Source organism: Rhea pennata, chromosome 2 (assembly GCF_028389875.1).
Source record: "Rhea pennata isolate bPtePen1 chromosome 2, bPtePen1.pri, whole genome shotgun sequence".
Taxonomy (NCBI): Eukaryota; Metazoa; Chordata; class Aves; order Rheiformes; family Rheidae; genus Rhea; species Rhea pennata.
The window spans coordinates 156,890,673-156,901,625 of NC_084664.1; positions in this window are offsets into that span (position 1 = coordinate 156,890,673).

Genomic DNA, 10,953 nt, shown 5'->3' on the forward strand with positions numbered 1-10,953 from the left:
AATGAAATGCTGTTGCCTTTGCTGAAAAGGCAGCAGGTATTGACAGGCTTCGTTATGTGCAGAAGCTTCCCTCCAAGTAGGATGAGGGTTGTGAAGGCAGCAATAACCAGAACAAGTCAAACAGGCGCCAGGGACTAATGACACTGTTGTTCCACTGCAAGTCAAATGCTAAACAACTCAGATCTCCATGAACTCAGTACCAAGAGGCAAAATATCACACAGACTTTGAAAAATTCCATGTATAGTAGCAACTGAAAGCATATATTCTAATGAGATTAGTTCAGAAACCCTGCTTGCATATGTAGCTGTTCCTGATTAACTCCACACAGAAACAAAATATCATGTTTCCACTCAGCTTAGAACACTTGCACTTGTTCTAGCATAAATACATATGAAATTAATCTGGAGCCATTTTTGTACCTGAAATTTCATATAAAATAGGATGTAAAATAAGGAAAAACATTCTTATCGTAACGTCACCCACTTATTCACTGGCAGCACATATTGCACATCCTGTGGTATTTACATAATGAGAACGGAAAAGAAAGTTTATCTGGCAAAATTCAGTAAAATCAAAGAACTCTAAATTTTAATGCAAAAAAGTTAGAAGAATACTGAAAGTTCAGCCTTGCTCCCTGGAGTTTATATTGGCTTCAACAGCACTGTTTAGATACGTAATTTACCAGTAAATACACACCCTACCTAGGCATAACTCACTTTTAAACAACAGAAATTCTCCTGTTACTAAAACTATGGAACAAATATATCAACACATACAAAACATCTTCCAATTTCTCCTTGATCTGAATCATAAACAAATTATTTCATTCTTAAATTAAAGCCTAATAACACAGGACAAAATTAGTACAAAAACCTTGGCATCTCTATGTAATTCTGACAATTTAAGGATCAACCACTAACTCCTAAATTACAGTCTTGTAATATAGCTTCAATGACAAACAGTTCAGTATGAAACTTGAGCGACACCCAAAGCAGGGCTTTTGTAATTAGTATAATTGCCACTGTTAAAAACTACTAAAGGAGTTAAGTAGTTGAGTGAAAATCTCAAATCCAATTACACAAGTGTTCTCTGAATTGAAACTAGTGCTCTCTATGCAACCTCCTCTAGAAGTTCAGCTTTGAATTTTAGAGTTTCTCCTCCCCTTCCACAGGTTTCTTATTTGCAAGTAATTTTCTATAAAAAAGAAAGTCTCCACATATTTGAAGACGTCTTTTTTTTTTTTTTTTTGTTTTTTTTTTTTTGTTAAATCACCTATAACAAATTGAAGCAGGAAGTAGCAGTGAATTATACAAAGCAGAAAGACTCAGTTCTCTGAGTAACAGGTTACTTCAGTTAAGATAGCTGTTCTGTATGTTTTTTTTTATATATTTATTTTTTGAAGAAAGATTATGAAGTGACTTTTTACGTTGGTACCTCAGCAATACCTGTAGCTTTCATTTCACTGTCTTGAAGTAGAACTCAACAGATGTTCTCCCGGCCTCTGGCACTGATAACACACTATGCTCGTCACTACAGTCTCAAATTTCTGCATCACTTTCTCTCTCCCTCTTCCCTTCTCACTAAGACCTCTTTCTGATATGATCCAGTTTGTTTCTTGTTTTCCTGTTTATAATCTTCAACTCCAGCTCTTCTGGAAGGTTGTAATTTATGTAACAAAGTGTCAGGGAGAAACGTCTCTGTTTAATAGCAAAAGTTATTAAAAAAAGTGTTTCATAAACACTTCTGTCAGGACTACTCTAAGTTCACATCTCCTAGTTGATGGAACTGGACCAATAAGACCCTTGGTGTGTGCTGCAACTGAGAAGTGCCCACAGTTAGAGAAATGAACTAAGAAAATGGAAATACTTTGCATACATCATGTTTCTACTGCCTTTAGGAGGAAAGTAAGCAACCAAGCTATAGCAGAAGGTTTAACAGCATAGACAAGACATCAGGTGTAGTCTACACAAAAGATCTGATCACATTTCATGAATTCTCACTTAACACACATGTTGACTATTAATGCTGGAATTAGAGATATTTGCTTGTTTATATTCCCTAGATATGCAGAACACTTCCAAAAAAGATCAATACCAAAATTTCTACTAATTTGTAGGTCCCCAGTTCAAGTACCTTATTGAAATCTGAGATGTGTTTAAAGAAAGTATTAGTTAAGCTATACATTTAATGTATACATTTTCAGCATGTTTTTCACAACCTTAAATGGAGTTCAGTTCACACAGCATTATTCATCCCTGCCACCTCCCTTTTTTCCTGTTACAGAAAGATAAGGCTTGTGTAAAGTTTGGAAAAATATTTTTTCACTTTATTAAAATGGCAGATTTTTGAGACAGATAAAGCTGTATCATATACAGGAAATTATTTCTCTACTAAGAAAGAGATTTTATCAGACAACAAATGACCCAAAGTGACATAAACCAAATTTTCTTCATTCTGCATACAAAGACCATGCATTATTTCTTGCTTAGGCTTTCTTCTTTTTAAAGGAACATGTTTCAGTATTATCATTCTATTAATAAAAACCCAGCCTACACAGGGTGTTACTGAACTGTTTGAACAGACTGCAACACCATTAAGACTCACTACTCATACCCAACCCCTACAGAAGTATATAGATGGTCTGAGCGGTTTCAACTATGTCCTTATTTACCATAAGCACAAAACCACAATGAAGTGTGAACTAAGGTAGTTAAAATTGGCATAGCTGGTTAAGAAAGAGCACGCTGAATTACTGGAAGAACAAGCTTAGTGAATACCACAACAGACAAGAAAAATGGAAGTCAAGATACTTTTATTTAAGTAAATGCTTAGGTTTTTAATCATAAACAACAGGGAAAAAAACAGCAAGGAATTAACAAGAGTAAATGCATGTTTTCAGAACCACATGGAAAAATACATTAACCATCCCTGTATATTTTTCAAAATAAACTCACTTTTTTGATGAATGTTAAGTAACTCACCTTTGCCGCCATAGCCACATAAAACTTCCAGACAATCCTACAAATCATATATTCCGTATCCTTTTCCCAGCTATTTATCCAACTTTGCTTTATGTGGTCACAGGCGCCACAGAATTATGACTTATCTGTTTAAAAAGCACCAACACAATGGAAGAAGAATAAACTACATGATGTAAAATGGAGTTTCAAGTTCTGCAGTATTATGAATGTTTAGAATCTTTAGAATCTTTAAACACATCTCCAAGGCTAGAAGTCGCACTTTGTCTTGCTTTGCTTTACTGCAAACTAGAAAAAAATAAACATCAGCCAATAAATATCGCTAAGGAAGAAAAGCGATACCAGAGTTAGTTTAGCTTATTTAATTCTTACTATAAGACATTCAGAGGAAGTAGAAGTTCGCAGCGTACATTTACTTTTAAAACAGCAGTATGTGCAGCCACACACATGTAAAGATACACAATACCTCTCCTCATGTCAAATCCTCACTAAAAACCAGTTTCGCTTACCTTTAGAAACTTCACCTTAGGATAATGGGTCCTGACACACACCAGTGAGTAGGCTGTTTCCATTAGGAGGAACCAAACGGTCTGGAATTGTTTGACAAGAGCATCGTTATAACTTAATCAAGAGTTTGTAAACTGTTAAGATATTATGCAAGCCTGTTTATCTCAAGTCCAATCCACAGTGACTGAAATTTCTCTCAAGCGTGCAATAAATACACGCAACATCAAGAATCTTCCCACTGTAAAATTCGAACTACTGCACGTCTCAAATATTTACTCAAAATATATTAAAGTTTCAATAGGATCTTTAGTGCTACCAATTTTAACAGATTTTACTTTTTTAAGTTTTAAATATACCAAAAGGAGTCACATCTGTTCTTTGTATAATAAAAAGTCAACAAGTCCCCAGAGTTTTAGATCCATATTTATGCTTCTGCAATACAAATTTCAGATGTCAAACGCATCTAAAACAAAACCGCTAGCACGCAAGTATACATCCACATCCAATCTGCTCGTACTGTCACTAGCGTGCCTGCTTGTGGTGCCACACAACACACCAGGCAAGAAAACCAATTCAGATTAACAAGAACGAACAGCAAATGCACTTCACTGTACTCTCCAGGATGTAATGTAAATGCGCGCTGTTTATACTACACTCACCTTTCTAGAATATGAGAAAGAGTAAAGAGCATTAGTGAAACAGTTCAAGAGCATGCATCAACATTAGCACGTAATGCAAAAGAGCAAAGCCGCAACATGTTATGGTTACCACGTTCGCTCTTCTGCTGCTGCCCTGCTGTGTCATCCTGCACTTCCACAGCACGGCAATCCTCACTGGAGCGTTGCCTCAAAACAGGAAGCGGCACACTCTCAAATTAAAGTGAAATTCTCTCAGATATCGCTAGGGATGCCCCAGAGCATCTAATGACTGGAAATAAAATAACAGTAGAAAAGGTTTTTGTTCTAAAGGTAAGCTTTTTTGCTTATTATACGATCTCATCTGAAAAGGATCTGCACATCTCTAATGCTTCCATAGTTTCCCATAAATGGAAAATTCACCAAGGTTTGCTCTTATTACACAGATACAATTAATCAAAATATGACAGTAGGAAAAAAAATACTTTTTGTATATATACACAGCAAAAACCTGAGCGTGCTGCAGTGTTCTCTCAGTGGAATTCTATGTGAATACAAATTTAATGATCTATTTTCACACATGTAATTGCTTGCAGTAGCATATATTGCTTAAAATCTGCCCACAAGAACTTCCATAGATTATAAATACTTCAGTTTGAAAGCAAACAGAAATTTTAACTATACAAGAATGTGCTTACATATGTCAAGTAAAATAAAAAACCCTACATAATATCCGTAATGTCTCCTGTTCTTATAAGCAGAAAATGTTACATCTTAGTGTCAAAACCTTTCCAGTATTCAGAGATACAAAATTTTAAAATGACAGTCCAAGAAAATAGGCTATGTTTCATAATGATGATTCCCATATCCTTCATTCTTTAAGCTAAAAACAATTATTTTTAAGTTCTTTTAAAACAGTTAAACCCACCACTTAACATTCTTCAAGTGCAGAAACTGTATTCATTTAACAACACATCCATCAGAATGAGGAATGGGATTCCAGGAGATATGACATGATGGATTTACACGGAATTACATGGAAAACTGAAGGCATTTGTTTCCTTCCTCCACTACCCAGATTTTCCCCAACAAAATAGGGCATTTCTCATTGTTAGCTGTAAGGGAAACAGAAATACCTAACCTAAATAGTTTAAAAATATTGAAGTGATTAAATTTCTCTATTCTTTTGCATTACTCAACATAGTTATTCTTCTATTTGACAATGAACAAGTAGGTAATAAGGTAATAAATCACTGCTACACTGAGAACTGAACATTTGCTATTAGATTCTAGATATTTCTTTATCGGTGTATCCTAAATGAGCTAAGGACATCAGGAGTTATTTTTCAAGACAACGGTGCATTATTACAGTTTATTTGCAGATTAGAAAAAATACAAATTTCAGCAGTTAAAAGACTGCTTTACAATAAACATGGATGTTTTTACATGGTCAATACAAATTGTAACTCAAGCATTAAAGTATTCATAAAAATACATACTGCTTCCAGAGAAAGAAGTGTATTTACATTAAACTTGTTTGAATACTACTGAAAAAAAAATAGCATTCCAGTCTTGCCAATAGGTCACTTGATCATTCAGGAAAGCTGCCTTTCCAAGTCAGTTGAAGTAAACATCCACCCCCCAGCCCTACCACTTGTTATAGCTGAGTGTAGGATGTTTACAGGAACTAAAAGTTAGCTTAACAATATAAATACAGCATTGGCTTTCAAGATATCCAAAAATGAATCTGCACATACTTCGACACACTGAACTACATGCATAATTCATAAGGCACATGTGACAGGGTTACTAAGCCTTACTAATCATATGAAGCTGTTTAACATTTAAACTTATAATTATCAGAACACATAAATGTGTACATACAGACCCAGATAGTGGCTGCAAAGGTACAAAAAGGGGGGGATAAAAAAAAAAAAAAAAAAGAAGAGTTTCTCACAGCGCATGGAGATCAATCTGTTGTACTTCCTACCAGGACTCTGATGCTGAATACAATTTTTTCTAAGATCTCAGATTCGAATAGCTTTCAAAATTGAGACTGAAAACTAATACATGGAATTTCAAAAGGCTGGTACAGACTCAGTAATAATCTTCAGAGATGTCCACCTCAAGCTGTTTATGCAGAAAACAAACATTTGTGGTGTCAAACACTTAAAAAGTTGTCTTAATGTGCTAGAGTTTTGTAGCTTTTGTTGCTATATCTAAACGAATTCCTGTTTGTGTTGTATTTTCTTAGCTTAACTCCCTTACCTTTTCTTCTAGGGTTCTTTGAGGTACTTTTTTCTATTACTGCACAATTTTAAGAATATGTCTAAGATGTCCTAGAGCCCTGAACACATAGGAACTCTCAGCAGCCTCAGGAAAATACCTGCACGAACTCAGTCTGCCAAGAGACGGACCCTTAGCCTGCTCAAAAGTCTTGCCAGACCAGATGTTTGCAGATTGACTGGGGAGAGGGAAGCCACAGACGCAGGTTATTTCATGCTTGGGAACAAGCCCTCCAGATGTGCAAGTTGCTCACTATACAAAGAAAAACGTCAGCTCAAGCACATCTGCTGAATGCAGCTGTGATTTCACAGTAAGGGGAGACAGTGCAGGCCAGTCTTAAGCCACTGAGGACCTGAAGGTATTGCTTTCCAGCTGTCATAAAAACCACACCACAGAAAACCACATGCAACTCGATCAAATCACCAAGGTTTCACAGGCAGTCCACTTCACAGCTATAGACCGGTGTACCCCCCACTACCTTCCACCTCCAAATGTAACTGTATACTACACCTCCATACGCAGCACCTACAAGTCACTCAGAATTATTAGTTATGTGTCCCAGTTTCACTGCTGACCACCAGGCCATCAACTTGCCTGTCACTGATTCTTTTCCCCCCAGTTTGAACTCAGTGCACTGTGAAATATTAGAAATGGACATACGACTACTTAAGAGTATAAGCAAGTCACACGACTCCATGTTAATAACATGGGTAACTTGTTTTACTGATCACTGGGCTGACGTGCGGGATCTGCCTCTTCTGTACCTAGACCTTGCCGCTACGGCTATGGCCCTGTGCTGCCTCGTCCTGCGACAATCACTTCAGCCCTTCCTCCTCAGCCACAGAAGGGCATAGGAAGCATGTCACATGCTTCCCAGCGCTTCCCAGTCTCTTCCCCATACTGCACGCTTACCTTTCATCACTACATAAATATGCACTCGGTCAGTAAGACTCCACTTCCTTCAACTGCAAACAGCCGTGTTTTAGACATGCTAAGATGTTCAGTATGTTGTATGTACACAAAGTAGATCATTTATTTCAAACAAATTGCAAAAATAAAAAAAAAACAAACAAAAATGCAGGGTAGGTTTTTATTTATTTCCGGCAGTTACAAGCCACTTAAATTTGTTTTCAAACATTGGATAGCTGGGTTTGAGTACATATATTAGATACTAGTACAGTCAAGTGTACATATACAAGTAAAACTCCACAAGCCTGGACTGAAACTGCCCATGAACTAAGCTTAGAGGAAACAGTAAAGTAACCTGGCATGTCAAGAGGCTAAGATGACACTGACCAAAATGACCATTAGATTAATTCTGAGACAGCAAACTTACTTTGATCATTCAAACAAGAATGTTAACAGAGAACACTTCCTTTCTTGCAAGTCCAAATACTAGATAAAACTATGAAATGATAAACTTTTACAGCAAAGAAAATCTGGAAAGTAACTGCTAGCACTATTCATCCTTTTCAAAAATATCCATGTATACATCCTACTTCAAAGCTTTATTTTTAATATACCTACAGAAAATTATAAAGCCAAACCAATCATATTTTAAAAACTGACTTTGAGATAATGCATTAAGTTTGCAAGTTGCTTTGAAGACAAGTCTTTGCAGAGGTGTTGTAAGTAAACCAAATCAATATGCAAGTTCAGTACCTCCTATTACCACACATTTGTGCTTCACACCAGATAGAACACCAAAGTAACAAACAGAATAACAACTGTCACAGGACTGGTTCACATTAGGCCACTCATTGCCCATTTGAAAATTATTGCCTTTCTAATGCTTGTTAGTCTACATTTACCAGCATTAGAAAACCCAGTAGCTTTCATTCTGGTGAATGAGAAAAAAAATCTTTCATTCTTCTAGGTATTTATATCTCTGGGCATCTTTTTTTTTTTTCCTTTTACAAAATCACTACAGCTAAGTAGATGAAATAATAACCAGGCTTACTATAATATCAAAAGATACTGAACATGCAGTTTTTCAAGTGTCAAGGAATAAAAAAAAAATAACATTTTGGGAGGGGGTGAATGGAGAGCTAAAAGATTAAGAATATCTTCTGCCTAAAGAACAGCAGAAGTTACTCACCCTAGGCCAATTCCCCTCATCTTTGTTTTTAAAGAGCTACAGACAGAGAGGACCGAAAAAAAAAAAAAAAAAACCCCACCAGATAAAATTCTAGGGAATAGTATTTCCAGATCCTACTTCCTAGATCCTATTCCTAGAATAGAATAGGAGAAAGTGTTGAAGCTGTTTTGCAAATAGCTATTCTTGCTGAAATAATTCCTTTAACTCATTTTGCAATTTAATTAGGAAAGTATTAATATCAAAGAATTACCTTCAAAAGCTGTTATTTACACAACAAGAAATAAACCTTTGGAATGCCATGATAGGTGTAACATAAACAAAAAGACCATACTACAAAGAAGTGTATAGGTTGTGTATTGTTACTACCTCCTCCCTAAAAAAAAAAAATTCACACCACCACTTTATGATATTTTTTTAAAAAAACCTTTGTTTTAGGTTTGGGTTATATCCAGCTTACAAACAATTAAGAGCACCACCCACTAATAAGAGATCCAGAACATGGAATTTCAGAAAGAACAAAAGCTAAGCACATCAGATAAAATGCCTGCTAAGTACAACAGCTGCTAAAAAAGAACTCAGAAGTCAAGCCTGCTTTCTGGATAGCTGTCCAAGAAATTAAATACTATTTGCCATTATGCTGCAGCAAACCATAATTCCATAGCTCATACCACAGAGCGGCAGAGAACTTAATCTTGGGTGATACATATGCAATAACTGTGCATCTCCATCTCAAAGCAGACTAGATTTCTTGAAATCACACCTACGCTGTTAACAATATTCAGATTAACTCGTTTTAAATCAATTCAATTGTGTCTACACAAACTGCATTATATAAATAGATGTGACAGCTTTTCCTTCTCATGTTGTCCAAGAATAGCCAGGTGCAGCAAACATCTGACTGAAAGCTAGAACTGCTCTTACAGCTTCCAGTCGGGGATGTTTACAGCAACAGACTACTACACATCGCTGTCTCTGTGTAACTTTACAAGTCAGCTACCTTTCATGGAGGGGAAATTAACAAAGGATTTAAGACAGTCCCATGATACCCCAACCAGTTCAGCTTATGCTGAAGAAAATCTTATTCACACATTCACAGAAAAAGTAGTTTCAGATTCTCCAGTTAACCAAATATCTAAATGAAGCACATCTGCATACAAATAGCCAACCTTTAATATACATTTTCAGACCTCTTTAGGTTCAAGGAGAACTCTTTACTCTCTTTAGGTTACTGGAGAGAGTCCAGTGTAGGGCTACAAAGATGATCAGAGGGCTGGAGCACCTGCCCTGTGAGGAACGGCTGTGAGAGCTGGGCCTCTTCAGCCTGGGGAAGAGCAGACTGAGGGGGGATCTTATCAATGTGTACAAGCACCTGAAGGGAGGGTGTCAAGGGGACGGGGACAAACTCTTTTCAGTTGTCCCATGTGACAGGACAAGAGGCAATGGGCAAAAACTGAAGCACAGGAAGTTCCTCCTGACCGTGAGGGGGAATTTCTTCCCTGTGAGAGTGACGGAGCCCTGGCACAGGTTGCCCAGAGAGGTTGTGGAGTCTCCTTCTGTGGAGATCTTCAAGGCCCGCCTGGATGCAGCCCTGTCTACCATGCTCTAGGTGACCCTGCTGAGCAGGGAGGTTGGACTAGATGATCTCCAGAGGTCCCTTCCAACCTTACCGATTCTATGATTCAAATATGTATGCTTTTAAAAGATCTCCCTAAGGTTTTATTTCTGTATACTCTCATTCTCAGAGGTCTCAAAAATAAATGGATTTCCACTTTGAATATCCATTCTACTTATCCTTTTAGAAGTATTTGTATGTCTAAATAAAGTTATATTCAAAATTAAAAAAAAGAGGGAAGCAAAAGAAGCCATAGCTATAATAAAGAAAACGTTAGAAAGAGAAACTTGATAGGAGTCTGAAAACATCCGTTTTCCATGTCAGAATCGTACTTGATTAGTTCAGGCTCTGTTACAATCAAATAAATAAAAAACCACACCTATGGGAAAAGCATTAAAGGAGAGGAATAGGATGAGGAGGAAAGCATTAATGGCCTCAAGAGGACATTCAAGAGAACATCTTCAGCAATGCATTAGTATTGAAACTCCCATAAGACTATTCTGTTCTGCAATAATTTTCTTTCAGTTGAGAGCCTTTTTATAAAAAGTATTTAAAAATAATATTTACGAGACTTAATGTTAAAAAGTAGAGAAAAATTTAATTTAAACCAAAGTCATTCATTAAGTACACAATTAGATGTTGCTTGTTCTTGAAAGCTTTGATTCCACAGTGTCCTGCACAGAAATAATCCAAATATCTAATCAAAATCCGAAGGGCTTAAGTGGTGCTCTTGCCAATACAGAAAGGGCACCCCTTCACTGTGATGGAAATGGAAGATAGAGAAGAGCTTTAATCTACTCTCAACAGTTTTTTTAACCATGCAATTCTGCCTAAAT